Here is an 18,839-nt window from a genome sequence, read left to right on the forward strand (position 1 = left end):
CTCAAGCACAGACACTTAAAACAGCCAGGGCAAAGCTTAATAAAAAAAACCAAAAACTCCATTATGGTGTGTGTTGCAGTGTTGTTAATCAACTTCCTACTATCCCCTACTACCAAGATTGTAATAATGATGGCAACCTGCCCTCCTAGTATAGACTGTTAGTTCCAAAAGGGAACAACATGGACCTTATTCTCAAACAATTGTAGTTATGTTCTTTAACCTGACTGGTAGCTCGCTCAAGATATTTGTTTCACCTCAGCATATTACCAGGGTGTCTTCCAACATTCATTTTCAGAAAGCATTTAAAGGCAAACATACTGGTTGCTGTAGCCTGCAAAAAGAAAAAAACAGTTGGTACAAGCGATAGACAGATAAAAAAGCATGGGAAGCAATAAGTTTGGAAAGGAAATATTCTGGGAACAAGGGCCTTTAAAAGCATCCATACAGGGAAGTGGATGTGACTCAAGCAATTGAGCTCCTGCCTACCCCATGGGAGGTCCTGGGATTGGTTCCTAGTGCCTCCTAAAGAAGACGAGCAAGATGCAAGCTGATGTGATAGGCTAGAAGAGTGAGCTGACACAACAAGATTATACAAGAGATACAAAGAGGAAAACATATTGAGAGGCACAACAAAGCAGGAAGTGAAGGTGGCTCTAGTCATTAGGTGCCTCACTCTCATGTGGGAGGCCCAGGTTCAGTTTCCAGTGCCTTCTAATAAATAAAAATAAAAAAAAAAGAAGATGAGCACAAAACAAACAGTCACAGCAAGTGCAAATAATCATGGGGTGGGGAGAAATAGATAAATAAAATAAATCTTAAGGAAAAAAGCACCCACACATATAAAAGAATCAGAAGGTCAAGTACATACCCAGGAATGGACTTATAGTCAGAAAAATCCTGGTAAGACACTAAGTTTCCAACTTTGGCTGATCCTCAAACTCCATGCAAGCAGGAAGTGAAGGCTAAGACAGAGTTGTAAACAGTTTACTTTAGCATTGACGGTGTGCAGATTTCAGTGGCCATTTGCAATAAAGAATATAGACTTTAAAAAATAGTTTAGTAAAGTCAATAAATAAACTCTAACAACTCACAGTAAATTGCATCAACAAGTCCCAGGGAGAGAGGAGAATCTAATTTCCATAATTGCTGCATTATGATATTTTAAAAGGTCAAGTTTTCAACAAAAAGTATGAATCATTCAAAGAAGCAAAGAAAATGTGACTTCATTCTATTACCTGAATAAAAATAAATTAATACAAACTGTCTCAGAAGAAGTCCAAATATTGGATTTATTAGACTAGACATACATTGAATTGACAGAATCAAATATGCCTAAAGAGCTAGAGGAAACCATAGACAAAGCACTAGAGGAAATCAGAGAACAATGTCTCATAAAATAAAGAATATTAATAAAGGGATAAAAATTATGAAAAGGAACCAAATAGAATTTCTGGGCTGAAAAGTAAAAGTGAAATGAAAAATTTACCAGAAGGGTTCGTCAGCAGATATGAACAATCAGAAGAATGACTCAATGAGCTGAAGATAGGTGAATTGAGATTATAGAGTGAAGCAAAAAGAAAGAAAGAAAAGAATGAAGAAAAATGAGCAGAGCTGAAGAGACCTGGAGGACATCAGCAAGCATACCAACATATGCATAGGGAGGAGAGAGAAAGAAAGGGGAAGAAAAAAATAGTTTAAGACATAATGGCCAAAAAATTTTCCCAATTTTTATGAAATACATGTTTCTGCATATCCAAGACTACCAATGAACTCCAAGCAGGATAAATTCAATGAGATCAACAGCAAAACATATTACAGTCAAATTGTCAAAAAACAAAGATTGATAAAGGGTCAATTAACCAAAAATGTATAAAATTTTGAAAATATACATGCAGAGCTTAAAAATATATGAAGCTTAAAGAGAATTAAATGAGAAATTGGTCTATAAAAATAGTTGGAAGTTTTGATAACCCTCTGAATAATGAAAGAACAAGACAGAAAATCAATAAGGAGATGGTAAAGTTTAACAACACTATAAACCAACTAGAACTAACAGACATAAAGGATAGATTCCATATGTTAGACCTCAAAACACATCTCAATCAATATAAGAACATTGAAATCATGCAAAATATCTTCTCCAATCAAAATGAAATGAAATGAGAAATGATTAACAAAAGGAACTGGAATATTCGCAGATAAATGGAAATTTAAAACACTCTTACACTACAATGGGTCAAAGAATAAATGATATGTGAAATTAGAAAATACTTTGAGTTGAATGAAAATGGTAACACAACCTACCAAAACTTATCAAATGCGGCAAAAATAGTGTACAGAAGTAAACTTACAGCTGTCAAGGCCTACATTAAAAAGTAGAAAGGCCCCAAATTCATAACCTACCTTTATACAAGAAAGAACTAGAAAAGGAAGAGCAAGCCAAAACAAAAGTTGGCAGAAGCAAGGAAATAATAAATATTATTGTAAAGATTAGAGCAGAATAGAAGTGTCTAAGCTTGCCACAGGGCTGTTGATGCAAAATAGCAGAAATGAGTTGGCTTTTATAATGGGAAATTTATTAAGAGTAAAAGCTTACCTTTCTGAGGCCATGGTATGTCTAAATCAAGGCACCATCAGAGATGCTTTTTCACCAAAGTCAGCTACTGTTGATTCTGTTGCCCTGCCATGACGCAAAGATGGCCGCTAATCTTTGCCAAAGTTTCTGCCTTCCCCTCCAGAATCTACTGTCCTTCAGAGCTCAGCTGTGGGCAATCAGGCATAAGGCTTGCCTCTCGCTGGGCCTCTTCTATCAGTGTGGACCCAGACTCTCAGGATATTCTGTGCCTCTTATCTCTGGTGTTTCCAGACTCCAGGACCTCTCTCATCCCTTGGAGCTTCTCTATTTTCCTGCAGTCCTTTCTTTCATAAGGTAGGAACAATATGACAGCTTCCTTTTCCTCTGTATATGTCTGTCTTTCTCTGTGTCTCCATTTATATCAGACCCAGTAAGAGGGCAGACATTCAACCTGAGTCATGCCTCAGTGATGTAGGCCAATCAAAAGGGTCTCACACTTACAGGAGTAAATTAATTCAAATCATAATATTTCATTGGGATATTCATAAAATAACTTCAAACCATCACACTCCATGCTCTGAATCCCCAAAAGACATGTTCCTTCTATATGCAAAATATATCCATTATATTACAATATTCCAAAAGCCTTAAATCATTCCAGTAACAATGTTAAGTACAAAATCTCATAAAAATCAGTTATAGGCAGGCAATTTGCTTTAGGTCAAAACTTCCCTCTGGCTGTAGACCTGTGAAACTATAAAACAAGTTATCTGCTTCCAATATACTAAGGAGGGATAGTCACAGGATAAACATTTGCATTACCATAGGGGGAATTTGGAAAGAAACTAGGCATCATGAGTCCCAAACCATTCTGAAAACCTACAGCGCATACTCCACTAGATTTCAAAGTCTGAGAGACATCTTTAGAGTGATGTCTTCTCCTTGGGGCCTCATGGTGGCCCATCAGTTTCCACAGGCTTGCCCAAAGGCCATTTTCTCAGTTCTACCCTCATTAAGCATCTGGGTGGTGGTCAAGCTCCAGAACTCATCCTCCAAGAATATTGAGATGATGTCTACACTTTGCCCAATCTCTAGGGGACAGTCTCAATCCCCATATTACAATGGGGTGACAGCAACATCCTCCCTACTCTCTGGCATATAGGCCCAAACCCTTCTAAGCAGTGAGGTCATGTCTTAACCTCACCAACTACCAGGAATGCACTACACCCTATTTGTAGCCTGGGGTGGCCAAACTCCCTGAAAAATAGGCTAGAAGATCCACCCTCTTCAAATACCAGGAAAAATTCACCCTTTCTGTACACATGGGTGGGGTCCCCTTCTTGGCCCAAGAAGATGTCCCAAGTCCAGACCTTATCCTCCACAGTTTTCTTCATGAAGTTATTTTTCCTTCAATCTCTTCCCTCCCTGTCCCTTTTAGTATAGGTTGATGGTATTACCTTCATACAGACATCATAAATAGCTCACGAGTTGAGTGAAGTTCACAGGTGTCCAAGCCATCAGGCAGTAAGATTTTCCACAAGGCCTTTCTGGATAACTGGATTTCTCATCCTGACTTGCACCAACATTTCTGTCTGTTTCCACGTTCAGTTAAGTCCTTACATGGAGCATTATTGTCTGGGGGCTTGTTTTTCAGAATCTCAGAATTTCCCAAAGCATAAATTTCTATTTCTTTTTGCCCAGCAATTCTGTTCTAAGCTTATGTCTTTCCTCTTGCATTTTGCTATAAGCTTCAAGGAGAAGCCAAGTTGCATTTTCCACATGTAATTCGGAAATCTCCTAGGCGTACATGCTTGTAATTTTCAAATTCTGCCTTACGTCCAACATCAGAGTAAATTTTGCCAAGTTTTCTGCAATTTTAAAACAAGGATCACCTTTCCTCCAATTTCCAATAACAGTTTCATCATTTCCTTTTAAGAACTCACCAGAAACAACATTTGGGCCCACATTCCTACCAATAGTCTTTTCAAAGCAATCTTGGCCTTTTCTATCAAGCTTCTCACCATTCCTCCAAAAAATATCCCTTACCCATTTATAAACCCTTTGCAACATTTTTGGTAATTGCTAGCAGCAGCACCTCACTCTCAGCACAAATTTCTTAGTTTTCCACAGGGATGCCAATGCAAAATGAATTGGCTTCTATAATGGCAAATTAATTAGAGGTAAAAACTTAGAGTTCTGAGGCTGTGAAATGTCTAAGTCAAGTCACCATCAGAGATGTTTTCTCACCAAAGTCAGCTACTATTTATTCTAGGGTCCTGCCATAAGGCAAAGAAGGCTGCCAATCTCTGCTGAGGTCTCTGTCTTCCCTTCCAGAATCTACCATTTACCACAGTTCTACCAATGTTTCTGCAACCAGGTATAGGGCTTGTCTCTTACTGGGCCTCCTGTTTCAGTCTGGACCCAGTCTCTTCAGATCCTTTTCCTGTGCATCTCTCACTCTGGGACCTCTCTCAGTCCTCAAGGCTTCCTTGTTTCCCTGCAGTCCATTTACTCACATGGTAGGAACAATATTGCACCTTCCTTCTCTTCTGTGTATGTCTGTGTCTCTTTGTGTCTTTGTTTATATTAGACCCAGTAAGAGGACAAAGACTCAAGCTGAGTTATGCTTCACTGATGTAGTCTAATCAAAAGGGTCTCATATCCACAGGAATGGGTTAGTTCTAAAACACAATCTTTTTCTTTTGGGGATGCATAAAAGAACTTCAGACTCTCACAAAAAGCAATAGAGATTCACCAAACCAAAATTTAGTTATTTGAAAAGATCAACAAAATTTAGAAGGCTTTAGACAGACTATAAAAAAAAGAGAGAGGATGCAAGTAACTAAAATCAGAAGTGAAAATGGGGACATTATTACAGAGCTTACTGAAATAAAAAAGGATTATATGAGAATACCATGAACAATTCTATGCCATATTACAAAATGTACATGAAGTAGACAAATTCCTAGAAATACACAACTACCAAAGTTGAATATAAAAGAAAGAGAAATTCTGAGCAGATCTATAACTAGTAAAAGGATTGAATCAGAAGTTAAATACCTCTCAATTAAGATAAATGCACTATCAGACAATACACTTCTGAACTCTTCCAAACATTAAAAAAAAAAAAAAAAAATTAGTCCCAGATCTTCTCAGTATCTGCCAAAAATACAATAGAAGATAATGCTTCTTCACTGTGGGGTCAACATTACTCTGATATTAAAGCTGAATAAAGAAATCACAAGAAAAGTAATCTATGGATCAATATTCCTTATACATATAAAAGCAAAAATATTCAACAAAATACTAACAAATTTACACTATCATATTAAGAGTATTTTATATCATGACCAAGTATGATTTACCTTAGAAACGCAAGGGTGGTTCAACATAAGAAATTTAATCAATATATTGCACTGCATAATAAAATAAGGAGAAAAACCTAATGCAGAAAAAAGCATTTCACAGAGTCCACTATGCTTTAATAATAAAAAACTCAACAAACTGAGAATAGAAAGGAACATCAGCAGTATGATCAAGACTATTTATTAAAAAAAACCCAAAGCTAACATTATACTCAGTGGGAAAAATCTGAAGCTTTCACCCTATGATCATCAACAAGATAAGGATGTCCATTTTTTCCGAAACTATTCAAAATCATCCTAGAAGTTCTAGCCATAACAATTAGGCATGAGCAATGAATGAAATGTACCTTAATAGGAACAGAAGAAGTAAAATTATCTCTACTTACAGATAGTATGATGTTATATTTAGAAACTCCTAAAGAATCCACAAAACCATTATCAGAGCCAATAAATTCAGCAAAGTGTCAGGTGATACAAGATTAACAAGCAAAAATTACTTATATTTTTATATACTACCAATGAACAATCCAAAATTTAATTAAGTGAATTTCACTTACAATAGTATCAAAAGGAATAAAACATTTATAAACAAAGTTAACAAAAAAGATACAACTTGCACAGTGAAAATTATTAAAAATATAAAACATTGTGCCATTGGTTAAGAAGTCATTCTTCCCATTTCGAGTGATCTTGGCATCATTGTCTAAAAGTCAATTAACCATAGACTTATTGGTTTATTAATGAACTTACAATTCCTTTCCATTGGTCTATATACCTATTCTTATAAAAATAACACTTTATCTTGATGACTTGTAGCACTTTTTCAAATTGGGAAACATGAGTACTTCAAACTTGTCCTTGCTTTCTAAGATTGTTTTGGCTATTTTCAGTTTCTTGGAAGTCTGTGTAAATTCGATGATCAACTTTACTGTTTTGACAAAATAGTTCATTGAGATTGTAACAGGTATTGCATTGAAACTGTAGATTGCTTTCTCAACAATATTGTCTTCCAATCCATGAACACAGAATGTCTTTTAATTTAATTAAAGAAGATCTAAATAAGTATGGCTTCTTAAACAAATGGTGCTGGGAAAACTGGATAACCACATGAAAAAGAATAAAGTTGGAACCCTATCTCACACTATATACAAAAGATAACTTGAAATGGAAGAAAGACTTAAAAATTTAAGACCTAAACCCATCACACTCTCAGAAGAAAATGGAGATCTTCACGATCTTGGATTTTGCAATGAATGCTTAGATATGACACCAAAGCAATGGCAACAAAAGGAAAAAAAAAGATAATTGGACTTTGTTAAAATGAAAAACATTTGTGTAGCAAAGAGCACTATCAAAAAGGTGAAAAGACAATACACAGAATGTAAGAATATATATGCAAATCATATATCTGATAAGGAACTAGTATCCAGAACATACATTTTTTAAAAAATTTTATTATATTTTATTTTTAAAGAAGATTTAGGTTACACAAATGTTTAATCAAAAATATAGGGGGGGAAATATCTTCAATACCTGGAGGTAGGTCATGGATTCTTAAAGAAGATAAGAGAAGAACTGAGTGGACTACTAATGTTTAATGTATGTAGAAGTTTTAATTAGCTTTACTGTAAAAACTATGGAAATGTATACAGTGAATGGTAACACACAGTAAGTAACAGCTAGTTTATAAATGGGAATGTGACTGAAAATGGTAGCCTAGTTATGTAATGCCAATTGACAGAATGCTGGAGAATAAACTAGGAAATGGATAGCACAGTAAAGCAAGAGGTTGGTGAGAATTGAGGTTGATGATACAGATGTAAGAGTGTCCTTTGTTAGCTAGAACAAATGTATATCACTACTGCAGGATGTTGGGAATGTGGAGAAGCAAGGGAAAAATACAGCTGGAGTGACCTAAGGACTGTGGTTAGTAGTAATAATATAATATTCTTGCAGATGCAAAAGATGTACTGTATTGATACTGAGGCAGTATGGAAAATGTGAGTCAAATGTACACTATAGACATGGTAATAATCAGATGATATTATTTTATCTGTAGCAAATGGCACACCACATTGTGGTATGTTAATGGAGGGGTGTTGTTTGGGAATTCTGCACATGTGCATGATTGTTTTATAAGTTTACAACTTCTGTCATAAAAAAATATATTTAAAAATAATAATAGTGTGGATTGGGGGAAAAACACACCAAATGTAAGATAAGGACTATGATTAGTAGTAAGATTTTGACAGTGTTCTTTCATAGTTTGTAACTAACATCTCATGACAATGCACGGTTTTGGTGGAGGGTTGATGTATGGGACCCCTGTAGGATGTTATGCATGTTTGCTTTGTAAATTCACAACTTTTACTATACACTTAATTGTTTATGTATGTTCATATATAAATGATGTAAAGATAATAATAATCAGATTGGTTAGGGTAAAATACTTTGTTTAGTAGCAATATTTTGATTGCTCTTTAATCATTAGTTAAAAAGGTTTAAAAACAATTCAAGATATTGGTGGTAAGGTGAGATGTTATATATGTTTTGTAAGTTCACAACTATGATACACATATTATTTACGTATGTTTATGTATGAGTGATATATTTCAATAAATTCTAAAAAAAAATTTTTAAAGGGAAAAAAATCAATCAACCAAAAAAAAAAAAATACAGGGAGAAAGTGGCTGTGGCTCAATCAGTTGGACTTCCATCTACCATATGGGAGGCCCTAGGTTCACATCCTGGGACCTCCTTGTGAAGGCAGACTCGCCCACATGTCACAGAGAGTCACTGAACTGGGCGCCGCAGAGTGCTGACTCAGCAAGGTGATGCAATAAAAAAGGGAGACAAGCAAAAAATACAGAAGAACATGCAGTGAATGGACACAGAGAGCAGACAGCAAGCAAGCCACAAGGGGGCAGGAATAAATAAATAAAAATAATAAATACAGACACAGAAGAACACACAGTGAATGGACATGGAAAGCAGATAGCAAGCAAAAAAAGCTGAAAGGGGGGGATATATAGGGGGATTTCAATATACCCCATCCCTTTTCTCTCCCACACTTTTCCCCTTTAACAACATCTTTCATCAATATGGTACATTTGTTACAATTGATGGACACATATTGAAGCACTGATGCTAACAATCGTCAACAGTTTACATTATAGTTTACACTTTTCACAGCACAATTTTACAGGTTTTGACAAAATGTATAATGGACTGCACCCAACATTGCAATGTCATTCACACAATTCCAATGTCCCAAAAGTGCCCAATATTACACTTATTCCTCCCTCTCCCTCCCCTCAGAACCTCTGATGACCACTGTCTTTATATCATTATTACAAGTTCTTCCATTACTAGAATAATAGTAAATCTACTTTAGACCATTGTTGTATTCCCCACTTAGGTTCGTTCATTCCTTGATCTTGAGAGTTTGGGGATGGTGATCACCATTCTGTTTCTGTTTCTGATTGAAAGAGGGCTTAGATCACATTATGTAGATAGATGGAACTGCCTTGACTGCAGTTGTAGATACTCTCTGTTTTGGGGGATAGGCATTGCGCATCATCATCATCCTTTTGTAGTTGCCTGGGCAAACCCAACGAATAGGAGAAAGGGTATTTCAGCTCTGTAGAGATTCAGGACTTAACCAACATATGAACAGACCAAAGATTTAAGCCTCTGATTATATATTCAATTAATATAGTGCTAATTATAGATTCAAATAAAAAGGGCAGAAGAGTCCTGTGTAGGGACTCTACCTATGTTGTCTAAATGTCTTTAGTGTGCTCAGAAGCACCCCTGCTTGAGGCACTGTTTACTGTGGCAGTCAATGAGATCGTCAAGAGATGTGCATAAGCATAACCTCTGGAATGGCCTCCTGACTCACTTTGAAGTCACTTAGCCATAAAAACTCATTCGTATTTAATATTTTCTCCTTTTGGTCAAGGTCTTTTTCCAAATACATCTTTAGTTGGTCCTTGACAATAATTTCTCAGTGCCAGGGAGGCTAATCCTCAGAAATCATGTCCCATGCCAGAGGGAAGGTAGTGAGTTTATAAGCTTAAGTTGGATAAGAAAAAGGCCACATTTGAGCAACAAGAAGGCCTCAGAAGGTAACTCTTAGGCAATATACAATACCACGCTATGCTTGTATTTCACCAGAACAAAGTACATAAGTAAAACCATCAATATCAAGGGCTTGCAAAGCTGATAAGGTGGAAGTATGTTGTTATGCAGTGGAGGGACTGTTGTAGGCAGCACATCTCAGCCTAAGATGGCTCAGCCTGTACCAAAATAGCCTCCAGCGCTGGCTGGTTCCTTCTCATGCTACCTTCCCGTGCAACAACCTAAAAGCTGCTTCTTCCCCCAGCAACAAGAGCGAGCAACCTATCCACACCTATCCACACCAGCCAATCAGCGCATGCCACACTCCCCTGCCCAGCCAATCAGCGCATGCCACACTACCCTCAACCCCCACCCTGGTCCTTATAAGCTGTTGCACTTCCCTAATAAATCAGACCTGCGCCACCAGCCTGCGTCTCCAGAGCAGTTACTGTGTGTTCTTGTGCTCTGCCATCCTTACCTCGCGAGGCCCCTGGGTCGCTCCTTGGCACGCGCTGCCGGAGGTTAATGGCCAGGAGAGGGGGCAGCAACAAGGGACATGATGGCAGTGCAGGTACTTCAGGAGGGTAGGATGTGGAGGGAGGGTTGGACTGTCCATGGAATTGGGGGGAGGGCTGGGGGAGGGAGCAGGTGAACACTGGGGATTGATGGGTATGTGATTGAAACTACAATGTAATGCTCTTTGGGCAATAGGGCAAGGAAGGATTACTGGTTTAGGGCATAAGTGTGGGAGGCATTCAGGACAGGGCACACCAGGGGCAGGCTTCTAGTGAATGTGCAAATGTTTATCTTTACATAGTGTGTTATATCAGTGGGTGGAGATCCACATGATGAGCAGGAAGATGCTGGACTCCAAACCTGGGGAGGCCAGCTATGTTCTCAAATAGAGAGGCAAGAGTCTCTCAAGACATGGGCATTGCCCAATAGGGGAGAACAGACCAATGTGTCAAGCCCTCAGTGTTTTTGCAAGTAATTATGAAAATGTTCCTCCAAAGAGTGAAACCTGGTGGTTGCCACAGGTTCTGAGTGGAGGTGGAGGGAGGAATAGAATAGATGGTACAGACAGTATTTTGAGGGTGATGGAAGTGTTCTACATGATCTTGCAATGATGGATGCAGGCCACATTAAGTTTCATCAAAAGTTATAAAAGTGTATGGACCAAAATGTAAACCATAATGTAAACCACTGACAATGGTTGGTAGACATGTTTCAATATTTGACATCAGTTGTAACAAATGTACAATCTACATATAAAATGTTATTGATAGGTAAAAGGGGAAAAGGGAGATGGTGTCAGACATACGGGAGTCCTCTATATTCTCTGTGTGATTTTACTGTGGCCTAAAACTTCTTTGAAGACAAAATGAAAAAAATTAAGATATTGGGTGAATAAATGGTAGAAAATATCACTGTACATACAGGACAACAGGTCTTACGGTAATGAAAGGCAAAAAATTAAAAAAAAATTTATATTTTTCTCATTTTTTCTTTTAGCCCCAAATTTTTGTTTTTTATGTGTTTTAATTTTTTTGTATTTTATTTCCTGTTTTAAAACCCATCATAATTATTTCATTTTCTTTTGTATTTGGCTATATCACTGGCTTCATTTTTGAAGAAGTTTTGATTCACAGTAGGTTTACAACTGTGGCAAGGGAAGACCATTTGTGTGGGGTGTCAGTGAAGGGGAATATATGGGAGAAGGTTCACCTGAACATATATATGTCATATAAATGTGTTCAAATGTTCATGGGGCATTGTCATGGTGGGTGGAGATTACACAATAACCAAAAGAATATTGAATTTACATCCTGGGAAGCTCTGTCACACTCTCTGATGGAACAACAAGCATCCCCCAAATATAGAGGCAATGGCTAGTGAAGGAGGATGGTTCATTGACGGGCCCTTAATACTGATGAATGCTTATTAACCTTTACCCTTGAAAGTGAAACTTAGCCTAGTATTATAGGGTGCCTAGTGTTACCTCCTGAGATCCTCTTTGTTGCTCAAATGTGGCCTCTCTTTAAGCCAACTCAGTATATAAATGCAATAACTTCCCCCCAGCATGGGACATGACTCCCAGGATGAGCCTCCCTGGCACCAAGGGATTACTACCAAGCACCAACTAGCAATACAACTGGAAAAAGACTTTAACCAAAAGGGGGGAAAGGTAAAGACAAATGAGTTTACATGGTTATGAGATCTCAAAGTCAGCCAGGAGATCATTTCTCCACAGTAGCTGTACCATTCCACATTACCACCAACCATGAATAAGCATTCCTATCTCTCTACATCCTCTCCAACATTTGCAGTTCTCTATCTTTATAATAGTGGCCATTCTGAATAGGTGTGAAATGATACTTCATTGTAGTTTTGATTTGCATTTCTGTAATCATTAGTAATGTTGAGCATTTCTTCATGTCTGTGTTTTGGGTGTTTTTTCCCATTTGTATTTCTTCTTTGGACAAATGTCTATTCAAGTCTTTTGCCCATTTTTAAATTGAGCCATTTTTCTTTTTATTGTTGAGTTGTAACTTCTCTTTATATATCCTGGAAATTAAACCTTTATCAGGTATGTAATTTCAAAATATTTTTCCCCTTGAGTTGGTTGTCTTTTCACCCTTTTGACAAAGTCCTGTGAGTGCAAAAGTGTTTAATTCTGAGGAGGTCCCATTCATCTATTTTTTTCTTTTGTTGCACCTGCTTTAGATATAAAGTCAAAGAAACCACCAATTACCACAAATTTTTAAGATGTTTCCCTACATTTTCTTCTAGTAGTTTTATGGTCTTGGCTTTTATATTTAAGTCTTTGATCCATTTTTAGTTGATTCTTGTATAGGGAGTGAGATAGGCATCCTCTTTCACTCTTTTGGTTATAGATAGCCAGTTGTCCCAGCACCATTTGTTGAAGAAACTGTTTTGTCCCATTAACATTAATTTGTTAGGTTTGTCAAAAACCAGCTAACTGTATAGGTAAGGGTTTATTTCTGGACTCTCAGTTCTATTCCACTGATCAATGTGTCTATTTTTATGCCAGTGAAATGCTGTTTTGACCACTGTAGCTTTGATATATGTTCCATTATCAGGCAGTGAAATTCCTCCCATGTCAACTCTTTTCTTTTAGAATGCTTTTGGCTCTTTGGATGCCCTTTTGCTTCCAAATGAATTTGGTAATTTCCTTTTCCAATTCAGTAATGTAAGCTGTTGGGATTTTCATTGGTATTGCATTGAATCTATAAATCAGTTTGGGTAAGATTGACATTTTCACAATATTTATTCTTCCTATCCATGAACACAGAATGTCTTTCCATTTGTTTAGGTCTTTTTAAAGTTTCTTTTGGCATTGTTTAGTAGTTTTCTGCATATATGTCCTGTACTTCTTTGCTTAAATTAATTCTTAGGTATTTGAGATTTTTGTTGCTATAGAAAATGGAACTTTTCCCCTGATTTCCTCCTCAGATTGTTCAGTACTAGTGTACAAATATATTACTGATTTTTGCATGTTGATCTTCTATCCTACCACTTTACTGAACTCATTAATAAGCTCAAGTAGCTTTGTTGTGGATGCTTCAGAATTTTCTAAGTACAGGATCATGTCATCTGCAAACAGTGAGAGTTTTACTTCCTCTTTTCCTAGTTGGATGCCTTTAATTTTTTTTTTTTTCCATTTCTAATTGCCCCAGCTAGGACTTCTAGTAAAATACTGAGTAACAATGGTGACAGTGGACTTCTATGTCTTGTTCAAATCTGAGAGGAAAAGCTTTCAACCTTTCTCTATTGAGTATGACATTGGCTGTGTGTTTTTCATATATGTCTTTTCATCATATTGGGAATTTTCCCTCTATTCCTACCTTTTGAAATGTGTTTATCAAAAAATGATGCTAGATTTTGTTGAGTGCCTTTTCTTTGTTGAGATTATCATGTGTGGTTTTTTTTTCCTTTCAATTTGCTAATGTGGTGTATTATGTTGACTGATTTTCTTATGTTGAAAAGATCTTGTATACCAGGAATAAATCCCACTTGGTCATGATGTGTAAGTCTTTTGATATGCTGTTGGATTCGAGTTGCAAGTATTTTGCTGAGAATTTTTGCATCTATGTTCATTAGCAAGATTAGTCTGTAATTTTCTTTCTTGTAGTCTCTTTATTTTGGTCTTAGGGTGATGCTGCCTTCATAAAATGTGTTGGGTAAGTTTCCCTCCTCTTCAGTTTTTTGGAAGAGTTTAAACAGAATTAGTGTTAATTCTTTTAGAAATACTTGGTAGAATTCACTTGTGAAGCCATCTGGTCCAGGTCTTTTCTTTGCTGGGAGATTTTTTATAACAGATTCAATTACTTTAAATGTGATTGGCTTGTTAAGTTCTTGTATTTCTTGTAGTGTTGGTGAAGTTTGGTTGTGCATTTCTAAGAATTTGTCCATTTCATCTAGGTTGTATAGTTTATTGGCACACAGTTTCTTATAATATCCTCTTAGGATCCTTTTATTTCTGTGGAGTCAGTTGTAACTTCCCCCCTTTGATTTCTGATTGTATTTATTTGCATCTTCTCTCTTTTTTCCTCTGTTTTTCTAGCTAGGGATTTGTCAATTTTATTGATCTTCTCAAAGGACCAATTTTTTATTTTGTTGATTTTCTCTATTGATTTTTTGTTCTCGATTTCATTTATTATTGCTTTAATCTTTATTATTTCTTTCCTTCTGCTTGCTCTGGGATTGGTTTGCTGTTCTTTTCTAGTTTCTTTAGTTGTTCTGTTAAATCTTTGAATTTAGCTCTTTATTCTTTTTTAATATAGGCATTTAGGGCTATGAATTTCCCTCTCAAGATGCCTTCCCTGTATCCTAGGATGATGTTGTATAGCCTCCATACATTTGCAAATTTACTTTTTTCCTGTCTATTATTGATTTCCAGTTTCATCCTATAACGATTTGAGAAGATGTTTTGTATGATTTCAGTTTTTATATATTTATTTAGAGCTGCATTGTGCCCTAACATGTGGTCTATCCTGGAAAAAAGATCCATGGGCACTTGAGAAGAATGTATAACCCTCTGAATTTGGGTGCAGTGTTCTGTATATATTGGCTAGGTCTAACTTGTTTATCATATTGTTCAAGTTCTCTGTTTCTTTATTGATCTTCTGTCTAATTGTTCTATCAAGTGGTGTGAAAGCGGCGGAGGGGTGGGGGGGGCGGTTGAAGTCTCCAATGGTTATTGTAAAGATGTCTATTTCTCCCTTCAGTTTCCCAGAGTTTGTCTCATGTATTTTGGGGCACCCTGGTTAGGTACACAGATATTTATGACAGTTATGTCTTCCTAGTGGATTTTCTCTTTTATTAATATATAATGGCCTTCTGTATCTCTTATCCTTTTTTGCATTTAAAGTCTGTTTTGTCTGTTAGAATAGCTACCCCTGCTCTTTTTTGGTTACTATTCACATGGAGTATCTTTTTCCAACCTTTTGCTTTCAGACCCCAGTGGGGTCTAAGGCAAGTTTCTTATAAGTGGCATATGGATGGCTCATGATTTTTTATCCATTCTGCCATCCTGAATCTTTTGATTGGGGAGTTTAATCCAATCACATTCAATGATATTACTGTAATTGCACAATTTACTTTCACCACTTTCTTTGGTTTTCATATATCATATCATATTTTCACCTGTCTTTTTACTCATTTGGTTATGTTTTCTGCTATTCTTTCTTCTATCCTCTCCTCCAAGTCTCTCTTGTCTTTTCCTTTCAGGTTCTAAGGCTTCCTTTAATATTTCCTGCAAAGGTGTATTCTTTTTTGCAAACTCTCTTAGTTTCTGTTTGTGAATATTTTATATTCATCTTCATATCTAAAGGACAATTTTGCTGGGTAAAGAATTCTCAGCTGGTAGTTTTCTCTTTTAGTATCCTAATTGAATCATACCACTGTCTTCTTGCCTCCATGGTTTCCGAAGAGAAATCTGCACTAAGACTTACTAGAAAATGGTTTGCTTCTCCCTTGCTGCTCTGAGAATTTTCTCTTTTTCTTAGACATTTGACATTCTGAGTAGTATGTGTCTTAGAGTAGGTCTTTTTGGATTTCTTCTGATTGGGGTACAGTGTACTTCTTGGACAAGTATATTCATTTCTTTCATAAGAATTGGGAAATTTTCAGCTATTATTTCCTCAAATATTCTTTCTGGCCCTTTTCCCTTCTTTTCTCCTTCTGGGAACTTCTATGATGCATATGTTGTTGCATTTCTTGTTATCATTCAACTCTCTGCGCCCATCAGATTTTTTCCATTCTTTTCCCTCATTTTTTTCCATTCTTTTCTCTTAATTTTATCAGTGTCATTTATTCTTTTTTCTATCATTTTGAGTCTGTTGTTGTAGGCCCCTAATGTGCTTTTGATCTCACCTATTGTGTCTCTCATTCCCATGAGCTCTGTTACTTTTCTGTTCAGGATTTCAAATTATTCTTTGCACTCAATCAATGTCTTCTTGATGTCATTTATCTCTTTACCCATATTGTCTTGAGCTCTTTAATTTGATTTTTGAAATTTGTGCATATCTTGCTGATTAGTTCTCTAAAATTCTGTATCTCTTCTGAGGCTTTGATATATTTCTTTTTGGGCCATGTCTTCTATTTTCTTAGTATGGCTCTTAATTTTTTGTTGATGCTAGGTATCTGATTAGGAAGTAGTTTGCTCAGATGCTCAATTTCTTTCTCTTCTGTAGGGATTTAGTGGCAGGAGGCTGTGTGTTACCACTGCGTTTTTATTCTTGGCTTGACCTGGATTGTTAGGATTGTCCCTACTGGTTACTCAAAACTGGACACTGAGTCCAGTAATTGGTTTTAGACACACTTCCTAGGGACTTGGGAGGGAGGCAACAGAGGCTGGAAAAAGCTTCTCTTTAATTTTAATAATTTAATGTGCACTTTCTTGGTCAGCCAGCAGTGCTTTTGGCACTCTCAGTTCAATGCCTGGTTGGAGTGTATTTGCTGCAACACAGACCAGATCAATGTGATAGACCTTCCTGTCTAGATGCTAGAAGTCTTGTAATTTAAACTTTCTCTGAGACAATTCTCCAGCCTTCTCTGGCACCCCTCCATTTTCCTGGCTAGGAAATACTTCCACTCCTCTCTGAGTCCTCAACAATCAGTCAAGATTAGGAGAGAGGGAGACTGGGAGGGTTGAATATATTTAGCCCCTTGCTGGTTGCCAAGGCAAATAATGGCAGGACCCAACCTGAACTGGAAAGGCTCCTAGGACACAGCAGGCCAAATTTGTGAGTCAAAAGCTGAGTTGGCACTAGGCTGCATCACTCTCTTTCCCCTTTCCTGGGGTGGTAGGTTGCTGGAACCTGCTTTGTCTGTAGTGGCAGACTCTGAGACCTGAGAATTCTGAAGGGTCTTTACTTTGGGGAATGGTGCCAGCAGCAGCAGCAGCCACTGGTTGCTGTAACAGTGATTTCCCTCCTTTGTCCCTCTCTCTTCTGAGCAGTGTCCAGCCTTCACTTGGTATCTGCGGTCACCCCTTGGGCTGAAGTGCGGTTTGCTGGCCTGGCGGGGGAGCAGCCGTGGCAGGCCAAGCCGCTGCCCCCATAATAGAGTGGCTGGTTGGACTCACCGCCACCCCTGAAGGGAGCTCAGCATGGGCGCAGGGTGCCCTCGGGTCTCCCCTTCTTGGCAGCCATGCTTCCGCGGCCGCCCCTCCTCCCAGATGGCGCCACCCGATGCCTTGTGGGGCGGCACCCTTCTTCTTCCTTCTCCCTGCGCAGGCGCAGGGCAGAAAATTCCAGTCTGCCCTTTTCCCCTCCCCCGACAGCAGCAACAGCCAGGCGTGGGCAGAAAATCCAGTCTGCCCTTTTCCCCTCCCCCGACAGCAGCAACAGCCAGGCGTGGGCGGAGAAATCCAGTCTACCCTTTTCCCCTCCCCCGACAGCAGCAACAGCCAGGTGTGGGCGGAAAAATCCAGTCTGCCCTTTTCCCTCCCCCCACAGCAGCAACAGCCAGGCATGGGCGGGAAACTCCAGTCTGCCCTCCACCCCAGCAACAGCAGCCACCAATCCCTAAACCCTGCCCCTTCCCCCAGCAACAGTGACAGCCAATCCCTAACCACCACCCCTCCCCCATCCGGTACCACCCACTGACCTTTCGCCGGCAACCAATCAGAACAGGGCATGGCTTCAACCAATCAGCCTTCCCCAGCCCCTATAAAACTGTTGCCTCTCCCTCAATAAAGTGGACTTGCGTGTTTACCTTGTCTCCGCGGTAGTTTTTCTGCCATGCGCCCTCCAGTCCTGAGAGCCCCCAACAAGGGCCTGGCCTCCCTTGTCCCCAGTTCGTTGCCTGCTTCTCCGGGCGACCCCTTCGTCGCCGGCTTCGCCGGGCGACCCCGTCAGCCGAACCGTGCAACCCCTTGTGAGACTGATCCCTCGTCTGCTGCCGGACCGACCCCTCGTCCCAAGTGGGACCGACCCCTCGTCCCAAGCGGGACCGACCCCTCGTCCAGAGCTGGACCGACCCCTCGTCCAGAGCTGGACCGACCCCTCGTCCGCAGCCAGACCCCACCTCTACCGACCGAGCAAGCCGTCGCAGGTATCCTAAACCCTAGAAGATATTTTTCTAGGCTGTTTCAGCCTGTCCTCTAGTTATTTTTCTTTCTTCCCTTACTTTTACATTGCTTTGGGCATACCTTTTCTGCAAATCACCTTTGCTGACCTGAAAATCCATAGGGGTAGACCCCTCACCTTCATTTCCCTTTAGGGAATCATATAAAGACTTAGCCTTTTCTTGTA

This window comes from Dasypus novemcinctus, chromosome 1 (assembly GCF_030445035.2).
Source record: "Dasypus novemcinctus isolate mDasNov1 chromosome 1, mDasNov1.1.hap2, whole genome shotgun sequence".
NCBI classification, from domain to species: domain Eukaryota; kingdom Metazoa; phylum Chordata; class Mammalia; order Cingulata; family Dasypodidae; genus Dasypus; species Dasypus novemcinctus.